This window comes from Miniopterus schreibersii (assembly GCF_964146895.1).
Source record: "Miniopterus schreibersii genome assembly, chromosome: 2".
Lineage (NCBI taxonomy): Eukaryota > Metazoa > Chordata > Mammalia > Chiroptera > Miniopteridae > Miniopterus > Miniopterus schreibersii.
In genome coordinates this window covers 160434482-160447144 of record NC_138102.1, presented here as the reverse complement: position 1 = coordinate 160447144, position 12663 = coordinate 160434482, and the positions used below count along the sequence as shown (strand labels likewise).

The following is a 12663-nucleotide window of genomic DNA, read 5'->3' as shown; positions in this document are numbered from 1 at the left end:
AAAACTGACCATACCATTTGTTTGCAATATTGTGGAGCAACAGGAACTCACATTCACTGCTGGTAGGAATACAGAATTGGTAGGTCATTTTGCAGTCTGGAATTTTATAAAGCTAAAATAAACATAGTCTTACCATATGATGCTGCAATCATGATCCTTGGTATATACCCAAATGAGCTGACAACTTACATCCACACAGAAACCTGCACATGAATGTTTATAGCAGCTTTATTCATAATTGCCAAAACTAGAAGGAGCCAAGATGATATCCTTCAATAGGTGAATGGATAAACAAACTGTGGCACATCCATATAATGGGATATTATTCAGCAGTAAAAAGAAATGGCGAGGCCATAAAAAGATGCAGATGGGTATTAAGTGCATGTTGCTAAATGAAAGAAGCCATTCTAAAAACCCTACCTTGTGTAGGGTTCCCACGGACCTTGTGGAATAGCAAAACCATAGAGACAGTAAAAAGATCAGGGGCTTGGGAGAAGAGAAGGGTTGAACAGGGAAGCACAGGGATTTTTAGGGTGGTGAAACTGGTGTGATACTGTGCGGGTGGTTACATGACACTACACATTTGTCAAAACCCACTGAACTTTACAGCAAAAAGCGTGAAACCTCTATGCAAATTTTTAAAATTATTTAGGAAGTGGAGGGATCCCAGGATGAAATGCAGACTGTGACAAAAGAATCTACCACAAATATATGACACAACCTTATATGAGGACATGGGACAACAAGGTGCTGACCTAAGTAACTTTGGAAATGAGGGGAGCCTGTAAAGCTAAAGACAGTCTAAAAACATTGTACATAAGCACTTGAGTTGGGTCATCAAAAGCAAGGGACCTCTAAGAGACTGTCACAGCCAAGAAGAGTCCTAGCCTAATTTTGATTCCTGCATCTGAAATGTTGCTGAGTGCCTTCTCCCCACAACCACTGGTAAATATTTGCTCTGCTTTTTCCCTCTGGGATTTTATTCTAAACTATTGACACACCATGCTGGCACGTGAGATACACAGGCAATAGAAATGATGTCACCACTGCCACCTGGTGGACAGTGATCATAAGATGCCTTGAGGTGTGAGAAGCCTCCGAATTTTAGAGCTGTTAAAATGTTTTTTAAAAAGTGCTTTTTTTCCCCCGGGCCGGGCGTGGCTCAGCGGTTGAGCATCAACCTGGGATCCAGGCGATCAGGGTTCGATTTCCGGTCAGGGCACATGCTGGGGCTCGATCAGTGACTCATCATTGATGTTTCTCTCTCTCTCTCTCCCTCCTCTTTCCTCTCTCTGAAATCAATAAAGATATATTTAAAAATATATATATCATTAAAAAAAAGTGCTTCTTAGAGTAAATGAAACCAGGCACACTCCATGCCTGTTCGTATAATCGTTCTCATTGGGAGATGGTATACTACTACTTTTGGACGCTAGCAACTCATCTGGGAAATCTGGGAGTCAGTCTGCAGCCATGGTTATTCATTTTGTTAGATTTAATAGTTTCACTTTTTTTTTTTTTTTTTTTACATAAGGTTTAATTTGGCATTTTCGAAGCATGGTGCCCATGTTACTGGTCGTGTATAAAGTGATTTTTAGGTATATTGTAAGCTGAGATGAGCCAGTTTGGGCGTTCGCCTTTGTGACCCATATTTTTCTTCCACACAGTCTTGCTATCAGTTGTGTTAGTGCACTAAAGCAAGTCCAAGGCTGAATTCTGCCACATACACTGTTAGTAAGTGGGCGCAGAAACAGTCATTTAACCTATTTCTGTAAGAATAGTAAAGTGCGTGTGTCCCCGTCCTCCCCCACACACACTTTGTGGCCTTTTTAGGCATCCTAGCAAGCACCTTACATGAAATATTCTGACAGGGAGATCAGCCAACTTAATAGGTTCAGACAGCGGACTCCTCCCCTGAGAGGAAGAAAGAACCAAATGAAATTCTGTACTGGGTCAGTATTCCAAGGTGTTTGGCTGCTGGGGTAGCCAAATTTTTGTTTTCTATTTACGTAAGGACCTTCTAACCATCAACTTACCTTGAGTATCCCTTATTTCACTGTAAAAAATTAGTTCCAATGTCCTTTAAGCTAATGAGCCCTCTGATACAGTTTAGTGATATTCGAAGTGCTTGTGTGATGGTTTTAGTTGCCCTGAATGGGGATAGCTGATAGGGTATTTACTATATTAACCATCTACCTTTCTCCACTCTTTATATTGAAGAATTTTAAAGTTAACGACAGCGTAACAAGGTAGTATGTGATTAAAATTTTCTTGTTTTAATATTTATTCCATGTTATAAAAATATAGCTAGTGGATAAAAACTGCAATTTTATAGATACTGCTTAGGATGATGCTATTTAAGTTGCTTTTTAAAAATAAAATAATTCTCAAATACTGTTAATAGTACATGTGATACTTGGATATGGCAGAATCTCAAACATGGCCAGGAATGATTAAAGTAGAGAACTTGGGTTTAAGTGAATTGCTTTTCTGGGCAGTATTCTACTGTTAATTTCTTTTCTCACTTTTCTGGTGTCAGTGGGTGGTGCTCTTATTTGATAGATAAGCTAGTTCCCTACCTTTGGACTAATTTCTTGATAAGACATCATCCCAAGGAAAATACCTACCTTCTTTATATCCAAATAGTGTCATATGAAATTTTCCCTTTTTTAAAAAAAATGTATCTTTATTGATTTCAGAGAGAAGGGGGGAGGGAGAGAGAGAGAGAGAAAGAGAGTTGAAACATCAATGATGAGAGTGTCGTCATTGATCGGCTGCCTCCTGCATGCCCCTGACTGGGGATGGAGCCCGCAACCCGGGCACGTGCCCTGACCCGGAATCGAACCGTGATCTCCTGGATCCTAGGTCGATGCTCAACCGCTGAGCCACACCTGGTCGGGCCATATGAAATTTTTTTAAAAGAATTTGTTGCAGATAAACTTAAGTACTCTCCCATTTTAGAGAGGTTTATAAAATTTTCCTAAATAAATATGAATGACATGGAATTTTAGGCAGTTTACCTTAGCCACTGTTTCCACTTAAAGCATTTTCAGTAATTATCAGCCACTGTTCTAGTATAGTAAAATTAACATGGTACTTTCACAGTATATGACTTTAAACACATATTTACATTCTAAAAGGATTCATGTCATTAACTTGTGTAAAATCTATTCATCGTATTTTATAAATGTATTAGAATCTGTCAGAATCTCTTTTAGCCACAGTGTAGCAGGAATTTTAGGACAGTGAGTGAGTAGACACCAGTGGAAAGGGTTTTGCATTCCCTTAATTCCACACTCTGTGAAGTGCCTCGCAGTTCCTAGCTATTGTCTGTACTGCTGACTCCAGCCTGCTCCCCTAAAGGTGAGGATCTCGATATCTAAATACTCCGGGGCCCAGAACTGCTTGCGTCTGCTCCATCTTTGCAGGGAGATGCCTGCCCAGAGCCCCAGCCCGCATACCACAGGGGAGAAGTGTGCAGCTACTTTCATTACTTTCCTCAGGGCAGAAATTCTGGAGCATTGCAAGAACTTGCTTACCGCATCTAAAACATTTGCAGACAAGTAAAAATTCTAGACAAAGATGGAGTTTTAATGACGGAATGTGTGGGGTGTTGATAAAAAATTTAACAGAAAATTAAATTGAATACCAAATTGCAAGTGTCGGTGGTTCTTTTCCCTTGTTCCCTTATACTGTATGGTCTGCCGTCTGGGAAGGACCACTCTGGGACTTGCAGACCTCACCTTAAAACAGCAGCAGGAGTAAACAATCTGTTGATGTCATCTTTCGTTGAAATACTACTCGCCAGGGTTGGTTAAACTCCAAAGTGCATCTCCATATCTTTACGTATTTCATGTTACAGCTTCATCAGTTATTTTTTAATTGCTGTAAAATTCATCTAGCATAAAATTAGCCTTGTAGCTGGTCTGGAGTGACTCAGTTGGTTCGACATCATCCCGTGCACTAAAAGGTTGCCAGTTCAATTCCCCAGTCAAGGAGTGTATGGAAGGCAACTGATTGATGTTCCTCTCCAACATTGATGTCTCTGTTTCTGTCTCTATCTGTCTGTCTCTCTCAGCATATCCTCAGGTGAGGATTTTTTTTAAAAATTCTCTGTTGTAAGGTACAGTTTAGTGGCATTTAGTACATTAATAGTGATGGGCAACCACCACCTATTTTAGTTACAAAACATTTTTATTATCCCAAATGTAAACCATGTGCCCATTAAGCAGCCTTCCCCCATTTCTCCCTTCCCCACAGTCCCTGACAACCCCTAGTCTGCTTTTTGTCTATATGGATTTACATTTTCTGGGTATTTCTTATAAATGGAACCACACAGTATATGACCTTTGTGTCTGCCTTCTTTCACTTAGCATAATGGTTTTGAGGTTCATCCGCACTGTGGCATGTGTTAGTACCATTCTCTTTACATTCCTGCCAACACGAAATATTTGGGCTGGGATTCTGGGCCGGCTCTGGGGCTTCCAGATTAAATATTGAACAATAAGGAATAGTTCTTGTTGATTTTAGTAAACAGTAGTACATGTTGTTTTATGAAATTTTTCAAAGGCAGCCTATGGAACTGATCCAGTCATCTATTCCTTTATTGTTTTGTCTTTTATTTCTAATATGTAAGTAATACTTTTGAATTATTTAGTCAACATAGGAATCGGAGTAATGGATACACAGATAGATTACAGGATGTTTTTTATTTGATGGACAGTAATTTTACTGCATAACTATGGGTTACATCCCTTCAGTTTCCTTTGGGTATGTCTTTTGTTTCTCCTTCGTATTGTTGCTGGTTAATGTTCTCCAGTCATGTAATGCACTGAACTGGTTTTCCCACGCATAGTTACATTTTGATTGGCTTGCATATGGTTTATTAATTTGTCACAGCATGTGGTGGGCCACTCTTGGTGCCTGACAAACTGCTACCCTCCCTCCCCTCCAACTTTCTTCCCGTTTGAAAGAGTCCAGATTTTGTCCTAGCGGTTTTTCTTCCGTGTGCTCTGAGAAGGTGGGCCCCTGAGCCCCACCCAGGGTATGGATAATAATTATCTTTGGGAAGTCTGTCCTATTTCCCACACCAGTGATTAGTTTTACCCAAAGAACTTCTGTGAAAGTTCTCTTCGTTTTGTTTACAAAAGGAGCCTAAGACGGGAATCCATGCCTTTTCCTGTGAGAACGTGCTGCTTGGAGCTGCAGTGGCACCCGTGGAGCCGTGGGCGATGACAGAGACTCCAGCTCGTTGCTTCTGTTTGTAGTGGTGAGGTCGTTAGTATAAGTTCTGTTTTATAGTAAGCAGAACTGCTTTATGGAAAAATCCGCTTTCTCAAGGGCATTTGAAAAATCCAAGCGCCCACCAACCCTCTGTGTGACTTATAAAACTCTACTGATAAATTTCCTTTGATCACAAGCCTTCTCTCTTGACTAGCTCTATGGCCTACCAGGTAACACCTGTCTAATGTTCACAAAGTTCAGCCCTCTTCTTCAACCTGCCTTTCTAAACCATTGCATTATAACCCTGCCAAACTAGTCGTCTCATTTTTAGTATACTGTTTTTTCATCATGACTTTTCTATTTTCTACTTTCCAGATCCTCCTACCCATGGTTTATAGGGTTTTACGCTCAAAGTCCATTTGCATTTACCTTTGTTGTTTTGAGCCACATCTTTCAGAACAGTCATAGTTATTGCTTCATGAGTTTTAATTATGTATCAAATACTGTTGTAAGAGCTTTAATGTTTCCATTCATTTAATCCTCATAACAGCTCTATGATGAAGATATTATTTTTCTTCCCATTTTAGAGATGAAGAACTGAGGCACAGAGAGGCACAGTAGTTTTCCTAAGACCTGATCCAGAATCCATTTATGCTATAGCATATATTCCTACTTGTATTTCAGTTATGTACTTATTTACCCACAACTAGTTCAAGTGTTTTATTTCTTTTTCTTTTTTTAAAATTTTTTCACAGGCTCTAGCAAATGCTTCTTTTAGAGAAGAAGCAATATCCTCAATAAATCTTTGTTGAATGGATTTTAAAAATCTATTAATAGTAGTCAAGGAAATTAAATCTCACCCCAGATTTGGTTATTTTTCTTTTTAACACTAGGCAGCAATATGTATAACATTTCCAATAAATTTCCAAAATATTTATATTTAAAAGAAGGAAAAACTTGTGGCCCAAGGAATTTATACAAAACGGGTGTAAAAACAGTCAAAGAAATTACGCCTCCAGTGCCAGAAAACGTGAGTGTAGAAAAGTGACAAGTTAAAACCTGTTTTGTTTTTGGTTTTAAGGGAGAATTCCCATACCTCCATAAAACTTGGCCTTGGCAGGCAAATGGTCTTGGTTGTGTTTATTGCCACAAGACCTCCTGACTGTGTCATGTAGTATAATGAGAAAAGGACAACTTAGGAAGTCAGTTGCTTTCTCGGGACCTTTCAATTGAGTCTGTTGTAGGGATAGGTCCCAAGGTTATATCTCAATCATGAGTTTACATAATGTATTCTGTTCTGTGGAATGAAATACATTCATGTTTTCTTGCTTCCTAGCAAGAGTTTCTAATTGACTAAATTAAGTCAACACACAAAGCAACCATTATAATAGTTTCTTTGAGGCCTATTTTTTGAGGATAATGAAACTGGTAACACTGTCATGTGTTTGGTTCTGTTCTACATGAAAAACAAACCATGTATCTTTGAGGCAGATGGTACAAGTGTAGAATCAATAAATAATAAATATTTTATTGGTAAATCACTTTGTAGAAAGACAGATTTTACAGTTTCTTTCAGAATGAAAACCCATCTATATACAGATACAGTGTAAGTCACAAACTATCACTCAAAAATGTATATTCATCCAGAGTTGAAATTGGGACTAGGTAAGGAAACTAGAGCTGAATTTCTATTTGTTTTCTTACTCATACAGCTTGGTTGTTGATTTATTTTATACTCATCAATGAGTTCTTGAGTCTGAATTTCTTTATTGTGCTAGCATTTAAGATTATCTTTCGCCCGGCCGGGCGTGGCTCAGTGGTTAAGCGTCGACCTAGGATCCAGGCAATCAGGGTTCGATTCCCGGTCAGGGCACATGCCTGGGTTGCGGGCTGCAGCCGATGAATGACCCTCTCATCGTTGATGTTTCTATCTCTCTCTCTCCCTCTCCTTTCCTCTCTCTGAAATCAATAAAGATATATTTAAAAAAAAAAAAGATTACCTTTCATAAAACACAAGTGCAATTGACCCACGAACAACATGGTTTGAACTGCATGCGTCCACTTATACGCAGATTATTTTTCAGGTAATATGTGCAATACTGTAAATGTATTTTCCTTACGACTTTCTTAATATTTTCTTTTGGCTAGCTTACTTTATTGTGAGAATATAGTATGTAATACATATGACATACAAAATGTGTTGAAGTTTTGGGGGAGTCAGAATTTATAGGTGAATGTTTGTCTGCATGGGGGTCACGCTTCAACCTCCACGTTGTTCAAGGGTGAACTGTATTTCCAAATTTAATTTTATATTAGTTACTATTACATATTTAAATACAAAATTAGTAAAATTAAAATTTCCATACTACATTTATTGCACATTTACTCCTTGACTTGAAGTTTTTCTAGAAATGTAACAGTTAAGGTGAAAGCACAGAGTCTAGAACCTATTAAAAATTCACTACTGAGAATACTTTTTTTTTCTATCAGGCGAAATTTTCTTGAAGCACCCAGAGAGTTCAGATATTCATAGGAGATGTACATATAACCGGCCATTACACCTATAACTCAGACGGGGAGATTTCATATGGTAATAGGGAAGGAAGGTGATCGGCCCCCATGCCCTCATCATTGTCTTTTAGATTGTATCTCTCTCTCACTTTGTTTTGTATTTCTTTGTGTAAATGAACTTGCTAGCTTTAGTCCATTCTCCGTGAGTACATACTTTTTATTTATTGTTCAAATGAGTTTATATGAATACTTGCTGGCAGATGTAAGTATGTATATTTGTAAGACAGCAATATATATATTTTTTTATTTATTTATTTTTTTTAATCACCCGAGGGTATTTTTTCCATTGCTTTTCAGAGAAAGTGGAAGGGGGAAGGAGGGGGAGGGAGAAACATCAATGTGAGAGAGAGACATCAATTGGTTGCCTCCCTCTCTCATGCCGACCAGGGCCTGGGATTGAGCCAGGTAGGTAGGCGCCCTTGGCTGGAATCGACCCCGGGACCCTCAAGTCCCCGGGCTGAAGCTCTAACCACTCAGCAAAACCAGCCAAGGCTCTAAGACAGCGCATTTTGTTGCTCACACCAGTTACTCCCGATTTCTTGTAGAGCCACCCGAGTGAGAGAGGTTGGGGAGATCTCTGAGGAGGTAACATTTGTTCTAGACCCGTATCATGTAAATTGGAGTTATCCCCATGTTATGACAGTTTAGAAGGAGGAAGTGTGGCAACCAATCTGAAACACAGGAAAATGGGAAGAACTTAAAAATAATTGGAAAAAGAAATAAGTTACAGGGAATATAAAATGCCTGAGTCAAGGCTTTAGTAAACTGGCCTTAGAGGGCCAATTTTGTTCACTGCTGACCTGAGAACTGTATGTTTTTAAATGAGAAGATTCTGAACCCTGTTAGGAAGCAAGCCTATTTTAGTAGCTGCCACTCCCAGGGAAGAAGGTTCTAATGATCAGGAGGACTTGTCATTGTAAGTGCTCCCTTCCTAAGCAGATGTGTATGGATTAATTTGATGCCTAAATCATTCAACTCTTCCAATTACTTTTTCTGAGAATTTGCTGCGTTGTGGAATTTTAGCTCTGAGAGAGCAGCAGGATGACAGATAGCATGGAGCAGCCCTAGAACATTCCGTGGGCAGTAAACTGAGAAGATCTGAACCGTTTACATCAGTGTCAAGTGAGGATGACTAACAGTGTTTAGAAGTTGTTGGCCCAACACTCACATTGTCCCGCTTGGTGGCATGGTTTGTTTCTATGCTGAATTTCAGTTGATGCAGTGGTTAGTGCTGTGAGTATATTTAAAATCTATCTCAGGTTATCATCAGGTATGAGTGTTTAATTTCTATGAGTTGATTACTCTTTACCTGATTACCGTTTTTTTAGCAGAAGATAATGAGGGTGTGTGAGAGACCATATTTTCAAGTTATTTAAAACTTACTGTTTTTGTAATTAATGTTGTCTTGGCGTTAGTATTTAAATCATGAAGGTACGGTGTGTGATATGCCAAGATAGGTGAATTGGGAAATTTGGGATGAAAAGAAAAGGAGACTGTCAGTATTCTTGCCTTGCCTCTGTGCAACTTTGTAACTGAATATTGTTTTGTGATAAGAAATACTTTTGGTTTTTGTCCTCAGTTTCTGGCACAAAGCTACTCAGACCCTCGGAATTTCCTGAGTGATCAGAGCGGTGTGTCATTTCATGAAGCGACTTGGAGTGGGGACCCTCGATGGCCTCAGTATTGGGAGGGTTAGAACCCTCACCCCCGCTCACTTCTGGAAGGGGAAGGCGGAGGGTTGGGGTCAGGGGATGCAACGAGACTTGATGACCTTCCTGGTTGTGAATTCATCTAATCGCCCTGAGGTTGGGACACCTCAGTTCCATGGGGACAGAAGCTCCTGTGATCAGGACCCTGTCCTATGTACCTTTTTACTTGGCTATTCATCTATATCCTTTGTAATAAATTTGCGAACATAGCTAAATGTTCTCTGAGTTCCGTGAGCCCCTCTAGCAAATGAATCAAGCTCTAGGAGGAGGTCATGCGAACCTCCAGTGTACAGCCAGTGCGTGAGAAGCTCGGCTTTGCATCTGGCAGGTCTAAAGTGGGGGCAGTCTTGTAGGGCTGAGCCCTTCACCGGTGAGTTCTGATGCTTATCTCTGGGTATGTGATGTCAGAATTGAGTGAATTACTTGGTGGTACTGGAAAAAACACACTTTGGAAATACACACTTGTGTTCTTATTGTACTAGTATTTTCCTGATCTGAAAGAATTGTATATTAAATGACCTAGGAGATAAAAATCAGTAATCAACTGATGCAACATTTGAGTCTTTATGTTATGCAACACTGTTAGACACTGTAAGGAGAAGAGGTTGGTAGGAGATCTGTTCCTTACCCATTAAAATAACTGCTACTTTGAATATTAGTGATGAACGGACTGGCACCAACGTATGGAAACCGATTATTGGGTGCTGGGTTGAGTCATTTGGACTACAGCCTGTTCTGCAAAGTGAACACTGGGGAACCAGGTCACATGAGTCAAGGTCAAGGGTGGCATTGTCAAGTAAAGTAACAGTAAGAACGGAAACATGATAGTTGTCACAACTGATCCCCAGTCATTGTCACACACATAACTGAGGGATGCACTGAAACATTATTTTTGGTGACTGCTTTGGAGGCCCTCACTGTGGCTGCATTTTTCTGTGGCTTCTTTTAGTAAAGTATGATTCCTGCCCTGTAGCGTGGAGACCCATGAAAAGAGAATCATGATTGAGATTTAGGGCCACTACCGATTTAAGAAAGTTTATTTGCTCCAACAAAGGTGGAGCATCCATCCGTGGCTGCCTCGGCTCCGTTTCCTAAAATGTGGTTTGGGCAGAGTTGAGAAAGCTAAACCAGCGTCGCTGGCATTTGGGAAAAGCAGGGCAGAATTTTATAAGGTACCTGTGAGAATTGCCCTGTTGGTATGCTTTTTTTTTTTTTTTTTTCCGTAAATGAATAATTTCTCTGTTCATTGGGCGCCTCTTATGGGTGTAAATTTAAGATTGCATCTTAAATATGTACTTGTGCAACTACTGCTGTCTCTCACTGAAATCTCTTCGAATAGTCAGGTCAGCTGTCATTTACTTTGCTAATAAGCATTTTCCAGATTTCCCCCAGGCATTTTGTCACTTCCTCTTCTGTGCTGCACAAATCAGGTTATGTTATAATGATCTGTTTACAGCTCTCTCTTCCCTAATAAACTGTCAGTTCTAGGCTGTAATGGCCTTGAGAAGGAGGGACCTTGTCTTATCCCCTCTTTTATGTTCATTACCTGACCACTGTGTTTTCCCTGTGGAAGTCCTTTAATCAGTGGGTGGGTGGGTGATGGAGGGGCGCAGGCCTCCCAGGTCCTAGAGAACTAGTGCAGGGTGCTGTAAACTTCATAAACCAGACACATGGTCAACTTGTTAGTTCTCAGTGCCCCTGGTAATCTCTTCCATTCTCTTGACAGATCTCTGCTGCTTCATTGTTGTTGTTTTCCTCCTGACAGCAGTGTGCGAATCACTATACCACTATGGGATTCTGCAAACATATGCTGCAGTTTTATTACAGAAATGTCTGCTTTCCAGTGGGATAATTTTACAGCATATAAAACAATGAATACATCTAAACCAGATCTGCTAAAATAATAACTGTCCTGGTGGTGAAAATAGTTGAAGACTATTATGTAACAGAGGTCAAATTGATTTGGGGGTATGGATGATAAGCTTATTACTACATTTTAACCATTACATATTGTTTTTAGGTTGATATATCATTCGAAGGAGGCTGTCCTGCTCAGGCCGGTGTGGCTCAGTGGTTAGAGTGTAGGCCTGCCCACTGAAGGGTCAAGGGTTCAAGGGCACGTACCTGGGTTGCAGGTTCAATCTGTGGCCTTGGTCAGGGCATGTGTGGGAGGCAACCAGTGAATGAATGTGTCTCTCAACATTGATGTTTCTTTCTCTGCCCCCCTCCCACCACTCTCTCTAAAAATCAATGGAAAAAAATATCCTCTTTTTGATGTTTTCAAGAATGGGTTTTGTTTTTTCAGTGAGAAGTTTAAACTGAACATAGTTGAGACTAGCAAAACTTTCACTTTGGAAAAAGATGGGAAAGATCATGAATCACTGTTTGTCTAAAACATATGCAAATCCTTCTGGTTATAGGAAACGGTGTTGGCTTGCTTGTCCGTATTTCAAACTACAGGATGAAACAGTTTTGTTTTCCCAACTTGAGATGCTATTTTAAATCTTTGTTATAACAGTATCCTATGAAAAGAGTGTTTTAACACTAGTTAAGTTACATGGCAGATTTAGTTGTGAGACAACTCACATTGAGATATCTGAACATTTTTACATTATTAGCATACTAATAATTTTGGGTGAAGGGCATTAAATGCAGAAGAAATGTAGTCAGCTATTAAATATGAGTTAACATTTAAACACATTTGGTGAGCACTGTCTCGACTATGTGAATTTTCTCATATAATTCTCACCAAAATCCCATGAGGATTAAGTTATCTTTTTTTCCTGTAAGGAAATTGAGGTATGGAGAGACTAAACAACTTGCTTATGGTAAGAGAACTATTGAGAAGAGCTGGGCTTGAACTGGGGTCATCAGGCTCTAGAACCTACATCCTTGTGATCATTAAGCTGGACTGCCTCCTGTGAGATCTGGCCTATGAAGAAAGGCTTAGCCTCACTTGCAATTAAAACACATCCACACAATTCGAACTGCATGATGGCATGAATTAACTATTAGATTTGCAAAAAAGAAAAATAGTTATGAATACCCAGTATGTGGGGAAAAGAAAAATCTAATCTATTGAGGTACAAATATAAGTTGTTACCTCTTTTTGGACGACAAAGCATGTAACGGTTGAAAACACGCACATGCTTTGGCCTGT

At 39.6% G+C, this 12663-nt stretch overlaps 1 protein-coding gene across 2 annotated transcripts in view; it reads left to right on the top strand.

The window, feature by feature from the left end:
- PLEKHA5 (pleckstrin homology domain containing A5) overlaps positions 1–12663 on the top strand; it is a 199319-nt gene that overhangs the window by 89749 nt on the left and 96907 nt on the right. The gene's annotated exons all lie outside the window — the stretch shown is intronic.